Genomic DNA, 20,606 nt, shown 5'->3' with positions numbered 1-20,606 from the left:
AGAGCCAGAAGTGGGGTTGTGGTTCAAGTGGTAGAGTGTTGGTCTTGAGTGGAAAAGCTAAAGGACCAGTGCCCAGGCCCTGAGTTCAAGCCCCAGTACTGTCACACATATATAACACACCCCACAGCAACCAGAAGCAATTTCTAATAAAAGATGATGCCTAGGATTTATTTTCAATCATTCTGCTTCATAGAGAGAATCATGAAAAATGGTGGAAGGTGTCTATCAGTTACCATCCAAACTGGAGCACTTGGAGTAACGTGGGGGCCTGTCATGATTGTTCAAGCACAAGCAGGCATTGTCAGGTCCTGGCCAGGTCTGTGCATATGCTTGGAGCCATATAATGCAGGATTCCAGTCTGAACATGTGTATTTATATTGGGACACTCCAGGAGACAGTGATCCCACAGGGCAGAGTAGAGGGCTCCAATAACTGTGGGGTGCCCAGCTGGGGCCACAGTGGAATCCAATCAAAGCAAATGCTGGGTGTGGTACATCAATCTATGAGCTTGGCTTCTTTGTTTTCCCTGTGTGCTTAGTTGAAATAGAGAACCTACTGTCTTTCTTAGTAATTCCTTACTATTTAGGGTGGTTTCTTAGGGAGGCTGTTGACTCCTTCTACCCATCTCTGCAGTACCAAAGTAGCAGTTAAACATGGCTGCTCCTTGCTCATGAAGGGGTAGGAAAAATAGGGCAAGCTAGCTTATGATGTGAGCACCCCAGCTGGTCATTGTGTATGTATTCCTCAAGTATTGATTAAGTCTTCATCATCTGATGGGCTCCGGGGATAGACCATTGGAAGACAAAGAAACATCTTCCTTCTTCCCAAAGAGTTTGTAGCCTAATGGAACCAGATGGCAAACATACAAACCATTTCTCGTCAGCACAATCAGCTCATGGACATACACATAATTAATTCATCCCAAGAACACCACTGGGTATATACAAAGGGCTGAGCATCCATTTCTTCCATACTAGAGTGAAGATTACTCTTCCTTGAGGAAAGATCACCATGTTCAATTGGCCAGGAAGGGCTTCAAAGATAAGATCAAGAGTTTGGCAGATTCTTGAAGGAGACAAGGTGAGAGAAGAAATGGAGTTCAGGCATTCCAAGCAGAGTGAAGAACAAAGTCCACAGGAGGAAAGTAGAAAAGCTCAGGTAGGTGTGAGAAGAGGAAAAGCTAAAGTCTCACCCGGGATGGATTCTGGACTTGTAGTCTGCAGCTCAAGGTGCTAACTGATTGCTTTATGAGCTGATTATCCCATGGACATAAGCTTCTTTCATTGAGTTGAACAAAAGCTCAACTTCCATCTCTCTGCTGAAGCTCACAGGCAACTCCTCTGCTTCCCACAGCCTGGGAAAGAGCCAGAATGAGTGTGGCATGTCGTAGCAGCACGAGTTGCCACCAGTGAGCTGGGTCAAGCCCTTGGACTGTGTTGTTGTTATCAAGGAAACGGACCCAATTTTATAAGAAATGAGTTCTTACTAATGATACAGGAATTTATATCAATAGCATAGTCTTAGATTCCCTAACTCATCCAATATCAATACCAAGGGTATTTCTAGCTCCGTTTAAAGCATAGCTGACCAAAGTTGAGAGTGGAGGGATGCTAAATAAATGGTACCTTCAGAATCAATTACTTCTACATTTCACCTCCTATGGCCTGTTTATCTAGTATTTGTTCTGCCAAGATTCCACAGGTTCTCTGGTAGCCCGGAAATTGTAGAGACGGGGGGCAGGAAGAGAACATTCTTACCCCTGGAAAGAACAAAGAAAGAGAATATATGACCATTGTGAATAACTTTATGTCTAAAGGGCCAAGTAAATCTTATTTATAAGTAAAAAAAAAAAACCTACAGGCATGATCACAGAGCAAAATTTTGCTTTTGATTAAGAGAAATTAGGAGGCCCACCTCTCCTTGGGGAACTGGGACAGGAGTTAAGCATTGTTAGAATGCTGTAAAGTACTGTTAAGAAGCACTATTAATGTTAATGATGAGTTTTACTGTAACCACTCCTTATATGTTTATTTTTCCTTTAAGTAAGCAAAGATGTTGGGGACTGGGGAAATTTGACTCCCTAATTGACAGTTGCTAGACTCTTCCCTGTGTCCTGGCTGCCTTAGGGAAGGACTCTCAGCCAAGCAGCAAACCAGACTGTTCTCATGCCATTACCAGCTGCTCTGAATATTCCATGAACATTTGAGGAAGTTATATGGCAACCACAGATATTTGCTGCTGAAGGAAGCAAAACTCTGGCTCCAGGAGGTCCTGCCTCAGCCACCACTGTTTCAAATAGCTTATGCAGACCTTTTGCAATGACATCCCTCAGTGAACTCTGGATGATGCTGTAGCCATTTCCACCCAAGCCAGAGAGGGAACACTTCCTCCTGTGCCCCAACAGAAGGTCCGTGATTGGTACAAATACAATCATTCATTTGCATAATGATGAATTGTACTGTGACTGGAATCTCTGACTGGTATAAATATATTCCTTCATTTTCATGATGATAAACTGCATCATGATTGGTGCAAACACAGCCTTCCATTTGCATGAGGGGTTGATGATTGGTGCATATCCTTGCCACACTCCCTTTCTGGCTATATAAGCCAGCTGATCAGCTATCTTTGTAGACATCCACCAATGCTAACCATGGTATTGCAATATTCAGCCTAATTAAGGCCATCTCTCAAGTGGTTTGGGTTTTTGATCTTTATCATAAGTAGATCAGACTGAGCTAGTAACATAAAGGAGTGTCCACAGAGACAGAAGCAATGGAAGGGCACCTGTGAAGAGTCCAAGAAAATAGCCAAGGAAGAAATGGTATGCAGCAGAGGCAGTGGAGTAGTGAGGATACTTTTTCCCTCATTGCACAAGAGGAGAAACTGTAGGTCCAGTTTCTGGAAGAGTACCCGAGAGCCTCAATCCTCAGGGCAAAGGCTTCAGATGCTCCAAGCACTAGAGTTGTAACATTTGTCATTGTAGGGATGGAAATCCAGGTACCAGAAACCTGTATAAAAATTGTAACACTAGTGTGGGGGTGGGGAGGGATGAGAGGGCAGGGATAAAAAGGAGAAACAAAGGAGGAGGCAACAATGCTTGATAAGAAATGTACTCATTGCCTTGCTCATGTAATTGTAAACCCTCTGTACAGTATTTTCACAATAAAAAAACTTTAAGAAACACTAAAAGGTTCTCTTTCTTTCTGCTTATGGCCCACTGGTGCTGGAAGAGGAGTTGAGGATTACAACAGCTGACAACAGTGATGGTGAAGACCTCTAACCTGAGTCTCTACACCCTGAAGCAATAGGCCTCTAGCTGTCAGAAACTGGAGCTATATGCTTCTTGTCTTCCTGTAGGCCTTGGGCACTCAGGACGGATGACTGCCAATGCCGAAAGCTTCTCTGCCACTCTAATTCCTATCCAGACAGAACAAAAGCATCCAGGCAGTCAATTAGAACATTAAGGGTCATCAGGTGAGGGGCCAGTTCTGGCTTCCTCTCTGACCTGCGTTTCACTCTTCCCAAGAGAGGAAACAACAGTACAACCCAAACCAACATCTCTTTTTAGATTCACCAGAGAATTAAAGTCATAGGGCAATTCAACTTCCTGTTCCACCTCAGATTGGAGAAACAGATGGCTCTGAAGAATTGCAGAAACTTCTAGAGCAAGGAATGGGGGATTTCAATGGAGATACAACACCATGAATCAATTTAGAAGGTGTGTCTAGAGAAACTCAAAGACCAGAGAGAAAACCACATCAGATGGAAGACATGTCTAGCCCACCTACAGCTAAAGCAGAGTGAGCAGACTCAGAATAGTAACTTCTAAGCACATTTGAAAAGCATCCTTCCACCCAAGATCTATTAATCTCAGTTATTCTTTGTATGTGATACTCAGAGGATCTCTTAAAATTGTCATTAAGAATTTGTACAACGGTATTTCAATTCAAAATATTAGTTTATGAGTACAATGCATCTTAATCAATGTTACCGTTTCCTATCATGCTCCCCTACCTCCCCCAACTCCACCCATCCCATCAATTTGCCTAGTTACAATTACTCTTTTTAAATTAAAAAAATCACTAGGCATTCTAGAAAACCAAGAAACATCACAATATATAGAAACAAACCAAGGAACAGAGCCAGTTTTGGATATGATGCAGACTTTTGAATGATCACAGCAAGAACTCAAAATGACAATAACTAATAATATGTTATAGGCTCTAAAACAGTAGTGACAACAGAATGGTGGGTAATATATGCTGAGAACCTAAAAATGCTAAGAAAGAATTCACAATGGTTTCTAGAAATCACAAACCTAGTGACAAGAGTCTTTGGTCAGCTCACAGTAGACAGACAATGCAGAGGATATAGTGAGCAAGCTTGATGATGCATGAGTAGGAATTTGCCAAATTGAAATGTGAAGGGAAAATTGAATAATAAAAAGTGTAAATCAGGAGCCTGTGGCTCATACCTGTAATCCCAGCTACTCAGGATGCTGAAATCTGAGGATTATGGTTTGAAGCTAGCCCAGGCAGAAAAATTTGTGAGACTCTTACATCCAATTAACCACCAAAAATTAAACAACAAAAACCAGATGTGGAGCTATGACTCACATGATAGAGCACTAGTTTTGAGCAAAGAAACAAGCTCAGGGACAGCACCCAGGCCCTGAGTTCAATCCCCAGGACTGGCACCAAATAACAACAGAAAGAGTGATAGAGTACATAAGAACTAGGGAATAGGAAAACCAGAGTTGGAGAAAAAGAAATGGCTAGAAGATTTCCAAAATTAATATGCTCCAAATAATGGATCCAGAGAACTCAGAGAACATTAAGTGGGAGAAAAAAACACTAACTTAAAAACAAAACAAAACAAAAAACCCAGCTAGGTGCTGGTAGTTCATGCCTGTACTTCTAGCTACTCAAGAGGCTGAGATCTGAGGATCACAGTTCAAAGTCAGCCCTGACAGGAAAGTCTGTGAGAATTTTTTTTTTAATTTTTTAATTTTTTTTTAATTTTAATTTTAATTTTTTGTGAACATACTGTACAGAGGGGTTACAATTACGTGGGCAAGATAATGAGTACATTTCTTATCAAGCATTGCAGCCTCCTCCTTTGTTTACCCTTCACATCCCTTCCCAGCCTCCCCCCCCACCCCCCGTGAGATTTTTTTTTTTTTAAATCTCCAATTAATTACCCCAAAGCCCAAAGTGGAGCTGTGGCTTAAGTGGTAGAGCACTAGCCTTGAGCAAAAAAAAAAAAAAAAGCTCAAGGACAACACTTAGGCCCTGAGTTCAAGCCCCAGGACCAGCACACACACAAAAACAGTCCTATACCCAGGTACATCAAATTTACTTAAACATCAGAAAACCAGATGGGAAAAAATCTAAAACAGAGTCAAGGGAAAGAATACACCCTATTTATAGTGGAGCAAGATAAGAATCATTTGGGTGTTATCTTCAGAAGTCATGCAAACAACAAGAAGAAATACTGAAAGTATTTTGAAAAAAAGAATCTCTTCCCATCTAGAATTTGGATTTAGCCAAATTGTTCTTCACAAGTGATAGAGACAACAGAATAGTAGGTAATATAAGCTGAGAACTGAAAATGCTAAGAAACAATTAACAATGGTTTCTAGAATCACAAACATAGTGACAAGTGACTAAAGTAATGGAGAAATAAGGGTTTTTCAGAAGGAAGGAAGGAAAGGAAGAAAAGAAAGAAAGAAGGAAGGAAAGAAGAAAGAAAGAGGAAGGAAGAAAAAAGGAGGGAAGAAAGGAAGGGAAGGGGAGAGGAGAAAGGAAGAAGAGAGAGAAGTAGGGAAGAAGGAGGGGAAGGGAAGGAAAGAAGGAAGGAAGGAAGGAAGAAAGAAAGGAAGAAAGAAAGAAGGAAACAAGAAGGAAGGAGGCAAAGAAGAAAGGAGGGGAAGAAGTATAGGGAAAGAGAGACTTATTTGCAATAGACTTGAGACTTAGCTGACATGAAATGCTTAAGTAAGTTCCTCAGAGAAGGCAAATCATATGTCAGAAATTTGGATGCTCATGAATAATGGAAAGTGAAGTAGAGTGCAAAAAGTAAAATTAAAAGTACCTTAATTTCCTTATTCTTAGTTGTTAAAATAGATAATTGTCCAAAATGGTAACCACCACAGCCCTCTCCTGGTGTCTGCAGCTGACAGCTGTGTGAAGTCAATGTCTGCTCTTCTCCGCCGTGGAGGAGGGAAACAGCCTACTATCCATTCCACGATGTATAAAGAAAACTTAAGAGAAGCCACTCAAATAGTTTCAAAACACAAAAGACAAAAAGTTTCACTGATATGCTAAGAGTGGAAATCAAATGGATAGTTAAAATCAGTTAAAATGCGACAAGTCAGAAAGAAAAAGGAAGTGTGAATAACAGAACAATGACAAAGTGAGAGATGTTAAGTCCACTCCACGATCTCACACCAATTAGAAACAAAATACTGCCAGTAGAATGGATAAAGTGTAATACCAAACTAATTCTCTACAATGAACCAGTTTTTTGGGGGGGAGGGGGGATGAGGTTGCTGTTGTTTTTGTTTTGTTTGCTGGTCCTGGGGCTTGAACTCTGAACTTGGGCACTATCTAACCACTTGACCCACAGAGCCACTTCTGGCTTTTTTGAATCGTTTATTAGAGATAAGAGTCTCATGGACTTTCCTGCCTGGGCTGGCTTCAAACTGAGATCCTCAGATCTCAGTCTCCTGAGTAGCTAGGATTACATGGGTGAGTCAAAGGCAGCTGGTGATGAATGAGGTTTTAACACAGAATGACCCAGAGTACAGAGATGGATAAAGGCATACCACACCAATACAAATCTAAAGGAAACTAGAGTACCTTTGTTAATTTCAAGCCAAGCCAACTTCTGAAAAGAGAAAGTTAGCAAGGACAACTTATTATTACATAATGATAATGGGTCAGTTCTCCACAAGAATTGTCTGAACCAGTATGCATCTATCAAGAGAATGTTGAAAAGGAAAAGCTAGTATAGGAAAAGGAGAAGTTAATGAGGCCAAGATTGTTACCGGAGACCTCCAGAGTCTCTGTCTGCACTGTAGACTGAGCAGCAGCAAATTCACAGTGCACAGTGAGCTGCCCTGCCTAACAGTGACATCCAACTGACATTTATAGAGCGTTCCGTACAATATGCCTTCCAGGCTCTCAAGGAACATTCACCAAGACAGGCTACATTCTAGGCTATAAAACACAGTGAACTAATTTAAAAGAAGATAATTCATACAAAATATGCCTTCAGACAACAATGGAATGAACTAGAAATCAATAACAGAAAGATATCTGGAAAATCCCCAGATACCTAGAGATTAAGCAACACATTTCTTACCAAAACCTGAGTCAGTGAAAAAAAAATCTCAAATGAAATTTAAAAAATATCTTGAACTTAGTGAAAATAAAGATCCAATTTTTCAGAATTTGTAGCACGCAACAAAAAGAAAGCTTAAGGGAAATTTATAGCATGAGATACGTATAACAGTAAAGAAGAAATTTAAATTGACAATCTAAGCTTCTACCTCAGGGACCTGAAAAAAGAACAGCAAAATAACCTAAAACAAGCAGAAGGAAAGATACATATTAAAAAATAGGATAGAAATGAAGTCGAAGAGAAAAGTAACAGAGAAAAATCCATAGAGGCAAAAGTTAATCTATTGATCTTATAAAAAAGATCAATAAAACTAGTAACTTTTAGGTAGGTTTGGCAAGAAAAAAGTAAGAGATATAAATTACTGTCATGAGAAATGCAACAAGGCCAGCCACTACCAAGCCTACAGACCTAAATGGAATAAATTGGCATGGTGAGATACCTTTGTAATCTCAGCATTTAGGAGGCTTAAGAAGGAGGATCATGAATTTGAAGCCAGGCAAGCCCTAGAGAGACCCTGCCTCAAAAGCAAAGTATAGAGCCAGGCACTTGCAATTCACACCTGTAATCCTGCCTACTTAGGAGGCTGAGATCTGAGGATTAGGGTTCAAAGCCAGAACAGACAGGAAAGTCTGTGAGACTTTTATTTGCAATTAATCATCAAAAAAAGCTAGACATGGAGCTGCAGATCAAGTGGTAGAGCATTTGCCTTGAGCAAAAAAGCTCAGGGACAGCATCTAAGCCCTGAGTTCAAGCCCTAGGACTGGCATACACAACAAACAAAACAAGTATAGCAAGGGTTATTGGGAACAAAGCTCACCCACAAATTTGATAACTTAAAAGGAATGAAGCAATTCCTTGAAAGAATGCAGAATATAAGTGGTGAGAAAATGATTTATTTAAATAGAAAAAAATTCAACATATGCTGAACACTGTCAGATGCAAACACATAATCTAAAAGATTTTTAATACATAGTGAAACACATGACCAATTATCATTTGTAATAAAATGTAATCATTTGTGTTGGTTACATAGGGGGAAAACAATGGCTTTAATAAGTATAAATAATGTAAACATAGTGTGGTGGGGGGATGGGGGAATGGTCAGTCCTGTGGCTTGAACCCAGCGTCTGGGTGCTATCCCTGAACTTTTCTTGCACAAGGCTCTACCACTTGAGCCACAACTCCACATCTGGCTTCTTGGCGGTTAATTAGTCTCACCGATTTGTTGACCTGGGATGGCTTCTCCAATTGCTATCTTTAGATCTGAACCTCTTGAAGAGGCAGGACTGTAGGGATGAACCACGGTGGCTGGTAAAGCAGAGCTCTGTGAGGGAGCAGCTCCATGTCAGTTATGGCAGCTGGGCCCTGTACAGCCACCCTTACAAAGAGCATCATTTGATTTTACAAGCAAAGAGCGCACACGGAGTGACTGGGTGCAATTCATACGAAAGAGATCTGATGGTTACCGCTGACCTCAGTCATAGTCTTGTGCATGGAGGGGAGGGGTTGGCTTGAGAATAAAAGATATCAGAGTTTCAATCATAACTTAATCACTACCTCCAAGGCCTTTTCCAAGTTACTGAAATGGAGCTTTCTTGTCTGTAAAATGGGATACTGTAAGTAATATTTTTGTGTGTATGGGTGGAGGGTGCCAGTACTGGGACTTGAACTCAGGGCCATTGTCCTTAGCACCTTTATGCAATGCTGGTGCTCGTGTGGCTTTACTTCTGGCTTTTTGGTGGTTAATTGGAGATAAGAGTCTCATCGACTTTCACGTCTAGTCTGGCTTTGAACCATGATCATCAGATCTCAGTTTCCTGAGTAGCTAGGGTTATAGCATCAAATACCAGCACTGACCTCTTATAAAGCTTCAAGGAACAGAATTAATATAATTATTTAGAAATTATTGGATGATTCAGAGAGACAAATAAAAGTGTTTGTGTGTATGTGTGTATATATTCCTGCTGCTGACTAGCTCTGTCCCTCACTAGAATGGATGTAGTGAATTCTCTATGCTGGGTTTTCTGCAGAGAAGAATCAGATGAATCATGAGAATATGGAAGGTGTTCCTGTATGAAGAAGAATGACACTGATGTCGCTGGAAAACAAATTTTCTTTTCTTCTTTCCTTCCTTCCTTCCTTCCTTCCTTCCTTCCTTCCTTCCTTCCTTCCTTCCTTCCTTCCTTCCTTCCTTCCTTCCTTCCTTCCTTCCGGTATGTAGTAGAGAAAAATCACAATTTCTACCTGCTTAGCATCCCATTCCAGCATTTGTCCTCAGTACTCTAGTTTTCCAAGTGTCATGCCCAATCTTTAAATTAGTGTCCTGGCTCTTCCCTGGCATTGGGGCAGTCATGTGTCTTTGAACATTGTCTCCTCCTGCTACTGATTAGTTGAGGGCTGGACACAGGGATCAAGATAAGCCAATGAGAGGTCTCCTTGGGGTTTCTGCTGGGGCCACTGCATAGAAAATCATCCCACCCACTAGGATTTCTAAAGAAGATTGGCCTGAGCATTGGTCCTTCTGGGTTCAATTTGCTACCTACTGAGTATGCAGCCAGCATAAGAGAGGAGGAGCTCCCTCCAGCCAGACAGGAAATGAGGAGCCTGCTCGATAACATCTCTCAAGGCCCAGAGCCTCACCCATTCTTCCCAGTTTTATGAGCTAATAAACCCCATTTTCCCTCTCTGCTTAAAGTAGTTTGAGTCAGGTTTCTGTTAAATGCAACCAGGAAAGCCCTTGTAATAGACATGTTCTCTTAGTTGTCAAACAGAGAGATTTTAAGAAACAAAGTAGTTGTATTTGTTGTTTGTGTATCTACAGATTCAACCAACAGTGGATTGGGAAAAAATAACCAGAAAGAAGTTTGTGTCTGTACTGAGCATGAAATAAGGTTATTTCTCTTGTCATAACCTTCCTAGACAGCACAGTCTAGCAATGCCTGTCATACCATGAACATTGCAATAGATATGTAAGTAATGAGTAGCAAAATGAACCAGCATGCAGCATCCGGGCTTGAGGATGGTGTCTCCCTCCTCTGCGTCTGGCATGCTAGGGAAGCTGTGGGTGGAGTGAGGACACCCTCATTCGGACCAGTCTTCTCTTATAGCAAAAATAAAGAACAAATACAGAGAGAGGCCCTTCATGGCATCACTTGGCATGAACTCTGGGGGCCACAGAGAGTACAGAACAATGCGTGCTCATTTATACAAAGCAACAACTCTGTAAATTTCACCATCGTGTGGATGGAGAACAGTGATAGCTGTGATGGTCAGAGAGGCTGAGAAGAAAACTTGGTCACATGGGACAGTTAACTGTCAGATGTCCTGCGGGCAGTAGGTGGTGCATGGCCGGGCCTTGCCTGGGAGAGATGTAGGCAGGCCCCACACCTGGCTGCACAGTGGGCAGAATGAGTTGGCAGATGGCTACATCCCAGGGAGCAGACAAGCCTCCTCACTCACTGCAAGTACACGCTCTCAACAACCACAACAGTCTCTATGAAGAACGAAGTCAAAGGCCTCGAGCTTCCTGATTCAAAGCTTGTTAAAAATGAAAGGGAAAAGAAAAGCAAGAATGAGAATGTGGTACTAGTGTGATGTGAGACACATACAGACCAGCCCTAGAACAGAAATCCCAGGAAATACATGGTCACAGGTATAAGCACATTTTTTTTTTTTTTCAGCACTGGGGTTGGAACTCAAGGCCTTGTACTTTTTAGACTTTACCACTGAATCATGGCTCCAGCCCTTTGTTACACGGGTTCTCCTCTCTCTCTCTCTCTCTCTCTCTCTCTCTCTCTCTCTCTCTCTCTCTCTCTGTACAGGTCCTGGGGCTTGAACTCAGGGCTATGACACTGTCCCTGAGCTTTTTTCTCTCACAGCTAGAGCTTTAGCTCTTGAGCTACACCTCAACAACCCTCTCTTTGGTGGTTTATTGGAGATAGGAGTCTCACAGAATTTCCTTCAAACAGCGATCCTCAGATCTCAGCCTCCTGAGTAGCTAGGATTATAAGTGAGAGCCACTGGCACTTAGTGGGCTGGGTATTTGTGATAGAGGATCTTACTTCCAACTCAGGCCCATATATCAACTGTAATTCCCCTATTTATGCTTCTGGGTGTAGCTGGAAGGACAGACATGCACCACCATACTCAACATCTTCCATTGAGATGAATGGCTGTCTTGGAACTATGATCTTCCCAATTTCAGCCTCCCACTGTAGCTGGGAGGATATACATGTACCTCCATGTCTGAGCTATTGGTTGAAAAGGGGTCTTGTATATCTCCAGGCTTGAAATGTAATCCTCCTGATCTCAACCTCTAAGCATCTAGGACTATAGGACTAGAATCCATCCACGATCAAATAATTGTTGACAAGGGAGCCAAGACCACTCAGTGTGGGAAAGAACTCTCTTTCCAACAAATGATGTTGGGAAGATTTGTGTCTACAAATGAATGAAGTTGGACTTTTGTCTTTCACCCCAAAATTAACTCAGAATGGATTAAAGGTCTAAGTAATATTAAGCTACTGTGACAAAATCCTGAGAAGAAAAGAAGGCATTAGAAGTTAAAGCATAGATGTTGATGCATGGGATTTGTGGTGTTTTCTTGGGGATGACGAAGTCAGGAAACTGGACCACATGAAAGTTACAAATTTCTGTGCACCCATGGACACAATAAACACATTGGAAAAGCAGTCTATGTCTTTGAACAGAGTCTTTGCAAATCATGTATTTTATAAGGGTTAAACATCCAGACTATATTTAATTTTTTTTCTGGATGCCAGGGGCTTACTTCTGTAATCCCAGAAACTCAGGAGGCTCAGCTCTGAGGATTGTGTTTTGAAGGCAGCCTGGGCAGGAAAGTCTGTAAGACTCTAATCTCCAATCACTCATGAAAAAGCCAGAAGTAGGTGCAGGTTAAGTGGTTGAGCACCAGCCTTGAGTGAAAAAAGTATGGGGCAATGCCCAAGTCTTAAGTTTAAGGCCAGAATTGGTCCAATAGCATGACTATTTCTGGACAGTGATAGCTGAAGTATTAGAAAGCAACATCATGAAGAGATATTTGCACATCCATATTCACAGCAACATTGTCCACAATAGCCAAACATAGAAGCAATTGATAAACGCACAGAAGAAAAATGTAATTTATTCCTACAATGGAATACAATTCAGTCTTAAAGAAGAAAGAAATTTTGACAAGCACTACAATGTGGATGGATGTTGGAGACATTCTGTAAAGTCAAATAATCACCAATTGGCAAATGCTATGTGGTTCTGCTTACGTAAGATACGCGGAGTAATCAAGCTCATGGGAAGTAGGATGGTGGTTTGTGGGGGTTGGGGAGGAGAGGGATATGAATTTCTTACAGAGATATAGAATTTTAATTTTTGCAAGAGGAAGAAGTTGGGCGATTGTATAACCACATGATTATACTTAGCACTAATGAACTATGTTCTGAAGAGGGGTTAGGGTAACACATTTTGATGTTTTTATGTTTAACTTTTAATTAAATTTATATTATTTATTGATATTTCACAAAATTTTTAGAATGTGGTCTCCTTTCTAAGCCATGATTTTGTGTTTGAAACTGTGTCCATCCAGAAGGCTCACTTTGTCTAATTTGCCACAAGGCATCCTATAGTTCTGTTATCCCAGAACTCAGGAATTTGAGGCAGGATTGTGAATTCAAGAGCATTCTGGGCTACATAATGAGAACTTGTCTAAAATAAAAGGTGTCTTAGTGGCCCAGGGAACATGTCTCATAATGGCATTTTGAACACATTTTGAGGAACAAGTTAAGGTAATAATATAGAAACACTTGGGCAAAATTAATGTTTGTCCCAAAAGAGGATATGAATTAAATATTCAAAAGTACAAATTGTAGGTTGACTTCTCTTCAAGAAAACTAGGGTCCAGAATAGAGAGAGGAAGAATGGATGAATGCAGTGATGATGTTCAATGTTCTTATGTGAAAATAGAGCCAGGTAACTTGGGGATGGGTAGGGTTGGTTGACATGGGGGAGAATGATGGAAGGGATCATACTGAGTAAGAAGCACTGTACTCATAAACTGTCATGTTGAATTATGATGGAAGGGATCATACTGAGTAAGAAGCACTGTACTCATAAACTGTCATGTTGAATTGACATCTCTTTGTACAGTACTTAAAGATAACAAAAATAATAAAGAGATAGTTTAAGGGGGAGGGAAGAAAACTAGTATCTGGAAATTCATTTGTGAAAACGTCTTTCAGTTTTCACACAGATGGAACAAAATCACCTTTGACCAGGACTAAGAAAACAGTCCTGACATGCTTGACACTCAGGACAAATAGAGGCCAAGGTCACAGAGTTCTGAACCATGAAGTGTAGCTGTAACTATTCAGAAAGTGCTCTGAGTGTGTATGTAACTCTCCGACCGTGACCATGAAACCTCCCCATAATTCACCGAGAAAATGATTAATTTTAAGCCATATCATTTCCTAATGAAACTTCCAAGATAAATTAGTTGCAAAAATGTACATTCAGGTACTAAATGAATTTCCCTACCAAGCGCAAGTGTTTGATCTAAGCCCATTGAATGTTGGCAGATGGCTGATTTATAGTCTAAAGAAGTTGTTCTTAATGCATTCTTTGGGGCTGAAATTAGACACGAGGTCCAGTGGTCTCTTGGGGAGGGGGGGTCACACCAAATTTATGACTTTTAATGAGAGAATAGTTCCAGTTTATCTAAAAGGACTCAGGTAAAATATAAAGAGAAGGTAATATTGAACACATTCCTCTTTACCACTAAGTAAAATATTATCTCCATAATATTCCTATAGATCACATTTATTTCTATGATGTTGAAAGGTAGTTTTATGTATAAGTATCACTAATTTGGAGCATGACATGAAGTGTCTTAAGGGAAAGACTCTGTAGGTGTGTGTGTACATGCACTTGTGCCCACACCTAGGGATTGAAGTCAGGTCTTGAGCTTGTTAGAAAGTCACTGTACCATTTGAGCCACATTTCCAGCCTCTTTTGCAGTGACTGTGTTTGAGGTTGGTGCTCTGGGCTCCAATTTTCCTTCTTGTGCCTCCCTATGCTACTGCCCCTGCCTCCGGATGGGATAACAGATGTATCCACCATACCCAGGCACTGGGTGAGATGGTCTTGAGAATTTCCTTTTACTCCTTTACTCTGATTGGCCCAATATCTTGCTTCTCAAGTTGGAAAGACATTACTGAATGATGTTGATTCTCTCTGTTTTTTAAATATGTACACCGTGATCACCTAGAGGTGACTAAACAGACCCCAAGAAATTGTCTTGTAGAGTAACCAGAGAGAACTTCACTAACAAATGGTCAATCCTAATTGTCACCTTGGCTGGATGGAGAAATCCCTGTGTCTGTGAGGATGTTTCCAGAGACAGATCATCCAGGCCCTGATCAAGCAGGGACAACCAGGAAGTGGACAGATAGTGCAAGATGGGTTCTGGTTGCAGAAAGTAGGTCATGGAGGGTGTGACCTGTGCAAGGTTCTACCTTGTCCTTTCATGTCTAACTTCCTGTCCACCATGGATAAACAGCCTCTGCTTCGTGCTCATTTCCTGTCCATGGTAGACAAGCGCCCTCCGCCTCGTGTTCACTTCCTGTCCACCATAAAAGCTCGGACTCCTCCACAGGCATCCCACACCGTGTGACTTTGCTCTCCATGACCCCAGAATCAGACTGAATTTCCGAGATGTGGCTAGAACCAGTCTTTCTCCTGGTATTCGTGTCAGGCATGTTGTCACAGGGATAGAAAGTTGGTCTCATGCGACAGATGTGAAACATTACATAGTTCAGACATGGAAACACATTGACTGGATTTTCTCTACTACGAAGTTGGCTGGGAGATGAAAGGCAGCCTTGGCAAGGGGGCCTTGATGTTTAGAGACCCAGCTTGAGTGGGGAAAAATAGATGCTAGGGTCATGCTACATTTAATTCACACTTGATTCACATTTTCAATGTGAAGTTATAAAACATTGTATCCTCGTGCTAGCTTTCTTTGGCTGTTGCCAGGTCATCAGGAGAGGGAGAAAGGGCTATTTTGGCCTATGGTTTCTGGCCTTCCCTGTTGCTTTGGGTACATCATGGAGGGAGCTCATGGCATAGAAAGTTGTTTGCCTCGCTGAACCTGGGAAGCAAAGAGAGGCATGGGAAGAAGCAGGATCCAAGCTCCCTTCCAGGCCTGGTCCCTCAGTGAACTTGCTTCTCATTAGACCATGTCCCTAGTACCCTACCTTCTTTCCACTAAACTCCAACACTTTAAAAATATATATAATTTTATTATTATTATTAAGGTACCGAAGGATCACCATTTCACTAGTCAACTACTAGTAAATTTCTTCTTTTTTTTTTTTTTGGACAATGTTACTCTTGCTTTTGCTTCCCCCCAGGCTCCCCTCCCATCCCTGCCACAAATTACATAGGCCATTTCCCACCCACTGTCTACTGAAAAGCATGACTGCCTTTGTTCACCCTTCATCTCTCCCTTTCTGCACCCCACCTCTTTGTCACACTAAAAGGAAATAATAATAAAATCCAAAGCAAAAACAAACACCGCCATCACTAATGACAACATCCAAAACCCATGTTTCCATTTCCTGGGGATTTATTTTGATAAATAGTATTTTAAATATTCAGAGAATCCTCTCCCACGGTATAGCCCCTGCTCTCACTGTATTTGATGTTGGTATAATTTGTGGAGGGGAAGGGCAAAAACAAATCGTTTAAATAGGAATACAGGTGGACCCATTGCAACAATGAAATGTACAAGTCCTTATGTTGAAACTTTACAACTTTGGGAGGGGGGAGGGATGGGGGGATTGGAGGGTGGGAGGTGGGAAGGGATGGGAAGGGGAAACAAAGGAGGAGGCAACAATGCTTGATAAAAAAGTACTCATTATCTTGCTCATGTAATTATAACCCCTCTGTAAGGTATTTTCACAATAAAAAAATATTCAGAGAAGTTATACCTTTGTATTCCTCCTCTAGGGGTATTCTCCTTTAGTCTATGTGTAAGTGCTTAGATCCTGTATAGGTTATCATGTCCAGTTATATTTTGGATCTAGCTTTTAGATATGAGAGAAAATATTAGACATTTGTCCCTTTGAGCTTGGCTTATCTCACTTAGCTTTGTTTGTTCTAGGTCCATCCACCTCCCTGCAAATGACATAATCTTATTCTAATGGGTGAGTGAAATTCCATTGTGTATAGATATTTTATCATCTGTGTTAGGCAGCAAGGAACATGGATGTTCAAGTGTCTTTATCATATGTGTCTTGTAATGATCTGGGTAGATGCCCAAGCATGGTATGACTGGGAAATTTCTATGTCTACTTTCTTGAGGAATCTCCAAACTGCCTTCCAGAGAGGTTGTACTATTTTAAATTCTCAGTAGAGTTCCTTTTCCTCCACATCCCCACCAGCATTGGCTGTTAGGCTGTTATTTGAAATCTTGATGTTGACCAATCTAGTTGGGAAGAGATAGAATCTGTTTTGATCTACCTTTACACTTCTTCCCATTAGACCACACCCCCATGACCTCCTTTCCTCTCACCAGGCACCACCCCCAATGACCTTTGTTCTACTCATTAGGCTCCACCTCCAATAATACATCTTCCTTCCACTAAACTCCAACTCTTAAAGATTCTACCACCTCCAGACTTGTGCCTTTGGGGGACATTTTCAAACTATTGCATACTTAAAGCAATGTAGTTGGATCTATATAATGTTGAGTGATGGCACCTCTAAAAATGGCCCCTGTAGCAGGACCCACAAAAAAGAAGACTTTGAAAGCTTTTAAAAATGAAATATAGATAGGCACCGGTGGCTCACTATAATATTATCTATCCAAGAGGCTGAGACCTGAGGATTGGGGTTCAAAACTAGCCCGGGCAAGAAAATACTTGAGATTCTTACCATCAATTAACCACCCAAGAGCTGGAAATGGAGCTGTGGCTCAAGTGGTAGAGAACCAGCCTTGAGCCAAAAGGCAAAGGTAGTGCCCAGAACCTGAGTTCAAGCTGCAGTATTGGCACACATACAGAAAGTAATATATAGATCAGTATATGTCTTTTTTCAAGTTCCTCAGAGACAGTCACAAAAAAAGACTGAATCAGACACTGAAGACATCTCCATAAATCCTCAGAAATTAAGGGATTTATCAAATATTTATGCCCCCCCAAGCCCATAATCTCTACAGCCACTTCTTTTAGAGAAAAAAAATGCAGTCCAGTTTCATCTCCCAATTCCTTTCCAAAACAAACAAAACCCCTAAGCCTTAGTACTTAAAATTAAAGAAAATTTATAATAAATTTATGATTTAGAGAAAAAAAATCAAGATTGAACTTGAAGTAGAATAGATGATTCCAGCACTAACCCACTACACCTGCAGGTGGGACCTAGCACAGTGCTATGGGGGATATTTTACAACTTTTAAAGCTCTTCACAAGTTAGGCTGATAAGTGGAACACAAAGCCTATTTTCTGTTTTCCCCTGGACTTCATTAAGGGGTCTCAAAGAGAGAGCACATCACTAGAGTGAAGGGTAGAATAGTGTGGGAAGACAGACCCCATCCACTGATGCAGAGTTCCAGCAAATTTTCAGGCGATAAAAAAGAAAATGTAAAGTTTAAAGCTAGGAAAAGAGCAGAAAACTCCAATCCAGTCATTGGTCACAGGAGTGGCTATGGCAGAGGTAGGAAGCCTCTTTTAACACCTTTTTGGGACCTTCAAATTCTGGAGTCTCTGTAACCTCTGAAACCAGTAATCTGCCCTCCCCCTTTTCATTCTCCCTCCACCTCTAATTCCAGGATGAACAGGTGTCTAGCATTTATCCACAATCCCATCAAACCCAAAGCCAAATCATCACAGTTCTTTTGAAGAAAATGTAAAAACAGATTGAACCACTAACATGTAGCTGTTGGCACCTCAGATCAAAGTTTTCACTTGGAGTTCCATTCTATGCAGCCAGTACCTCTTATGTTATCTCAAGGAATGAAAAAGAGGGAAATCTCTGAGAGTTTTTGCTTCCCCTCACACACACTTAAGATTGTTGAACAGAAACTTCCAAGCCAACTTGCAAAACTAAGCAGCATTGGGGTTCATGAAGGACAGTTCAGCTAGAGACAAACTGGAGGCCTGGTCTATGTACCCCAACCCAGCCAGATGTTTTCCTCTCTCTACATTTTCACAAAGGCTTTGAAGCTCCCTACCTCCTCTCTCCTCTCCTCTCTTCCCTCCCCTTTCCTCCTTTCCATTCTCTCCCTCTCCTCTCTTCCCTTCCCTCACTTCTCTTTATTCTCCTTTTCCTTCTCTTCCTCTTTCTCTCTCCTCTTTTTAAATCTTCTAATTTTAATATTTCCTCTCCCATCCCTTCCCCTCTCCCTCTCTCCCCTCTTCTTTTCTATCCCTTCTTCTTTCCTCCCCTTTCCATCCTTCCTCTCCCTTTCTCTCTCCACACTCCTCCTTCTCTCTTCTTTTTCTTTCTTTCTCCATTTTCTCTCTTCTCTTATTTTTAATCTTCTCATTTTAATCATTTCCCCTCCTCATCCTTTCCTCTCTCCTCCCCACTCCCTTACTCTTCTCCCTTCCTGTCTTTCCACTCTCTACATTTTCTCTTGCCCTTCCGTCTTCCCTGTTCTCTATCTGAGGAGCCAGGAGCCATGAAAACCACTCCTGTACCTCTACAAGTCAGCCCACAGGGTGAGAAGAGAGGCCTCCTGCCCTTAGCCCTGCCTGATCACTGTCTTGGATGCAGATCACCTCCCCAGCCAGGCCTGCACGTGACCACAGCCCAGACCATCGTCTCCACTGTGGGTCCAGGAAAGCCTTAGAATCGGAACCAAGCAGCTAAGCTGCTCCTGGATTCTGAGCCTCATCTGTGAGACAACACATGCAATTTGTTTTAAGCTGTTAAATTTTGTGTTAATTTGTTATGTAACAATAAAAATGGATATAAACATCATTAGTCAAACTATATTGAATGCTATACTGATCTATGTCAAGGACTTTTCTAAGCATGGGATACATTTTATCCACTATTTTCTTTATTTGAAAGATGAGAAAGCTGAAGCTCAGGAGAGGTGTCCTAGCTTACCCGGGGTGCATAGATATTAAATGGTCCGTAGATAACCAGATTCGCCTTCCATATGTAACCTCTCTCCTCTCTGGCTATCTTACTGCAGTTCTGTCTGTTTTTCTTACTAGATCAGGAATCCCGCAAGTTAAGGGAAAGTATTCTGCTCTTATCATCAGAAACTAGCAGAGTGCTTAGGTCATAATAAACCCAAAGTAAATATTTAAATAAACTGTAATATCGAATAAATTTTATATTTAGACAAATTGATTCGTATACAAATTGAATAAATATCTAGATAAATTAAATTAATGAGGAAGAAACTTTAAAAAAAATTCCACATCAATCTTTTGTCCATGAGATTTACATATTTGGCCCAAGACTTTTGGCTGAATGCAGTGTGGGGACTTCAGCCTTGGTGATAATAGTGTCATTTCATCCAGAATCTGAAAAACTGGACATTTCATTGTTAATATTGGATGCCTAATATAGGCCAGAAACCCAATGTTTTACCAATTTATGTTTAAATCCAAGGAAAATTGGAAATAACCAGAAATACCCAACAACTAAGTTTAATAAATCATAGCACTCCAGTGCAATGAAATTTTATGCAACCACTGAGTTATGAAACTAGATTGAGTCAAGAAAAATGTTTCAAACAATATTTAATTGAGAATAAAACAAGGTAAATCTCAAACAAATTTGTGTCATGTGTATTATGGAGTTATTAAAAATAATGAAGATATTTATTTGTACTCCATGGAGAGAGCTCAAAGAAATGTTTCGGAGTCTTAATGTCAGCAACATATGGATACTATTGTGTAAAATATTATTTTGCATTAAAAAACAAAGAGAAATTCTTCTTGGAGAATGGCCTCTGCACTGAAAGATAATAAACAGTTAAAGCACGTTTGCTGAGGAGCATTGCATGCATGTATAAATCCTGAAGTAAGCAAGCCTGGCACATTAGTGAACTAATTATGTCATGTGAATGGCAGGGCATGTGGACCAACACTGAACTCAGCATCAAGACTGAGCTGGGTATCAGAAGATGTGGCCCATTAGACCTGGCACACACTAGACAGGAACCTTAAATA

This window comes from Dipodomys spectabilis, unplaced genomic scaffold (genome assembly GCF_019054845.1).
Source record: "Dipodomys spectabilis isolate Male_0828 unplaced genomic scaffold, ASM1905484v1 ptg000207l, whole genome shotgun sequence".
Classification (NCBI taxonomy): Eukaryota; Metazoa; Chordata; class Mammalia; order Rodentia; family Heteromyidae; genus Dipodomys; species Dipodomys spectabilis.
The sequence above is the reverse complement of the archived record's forward strand: the minus strand, read 5'-3'. Positions refer to the sequence as shown.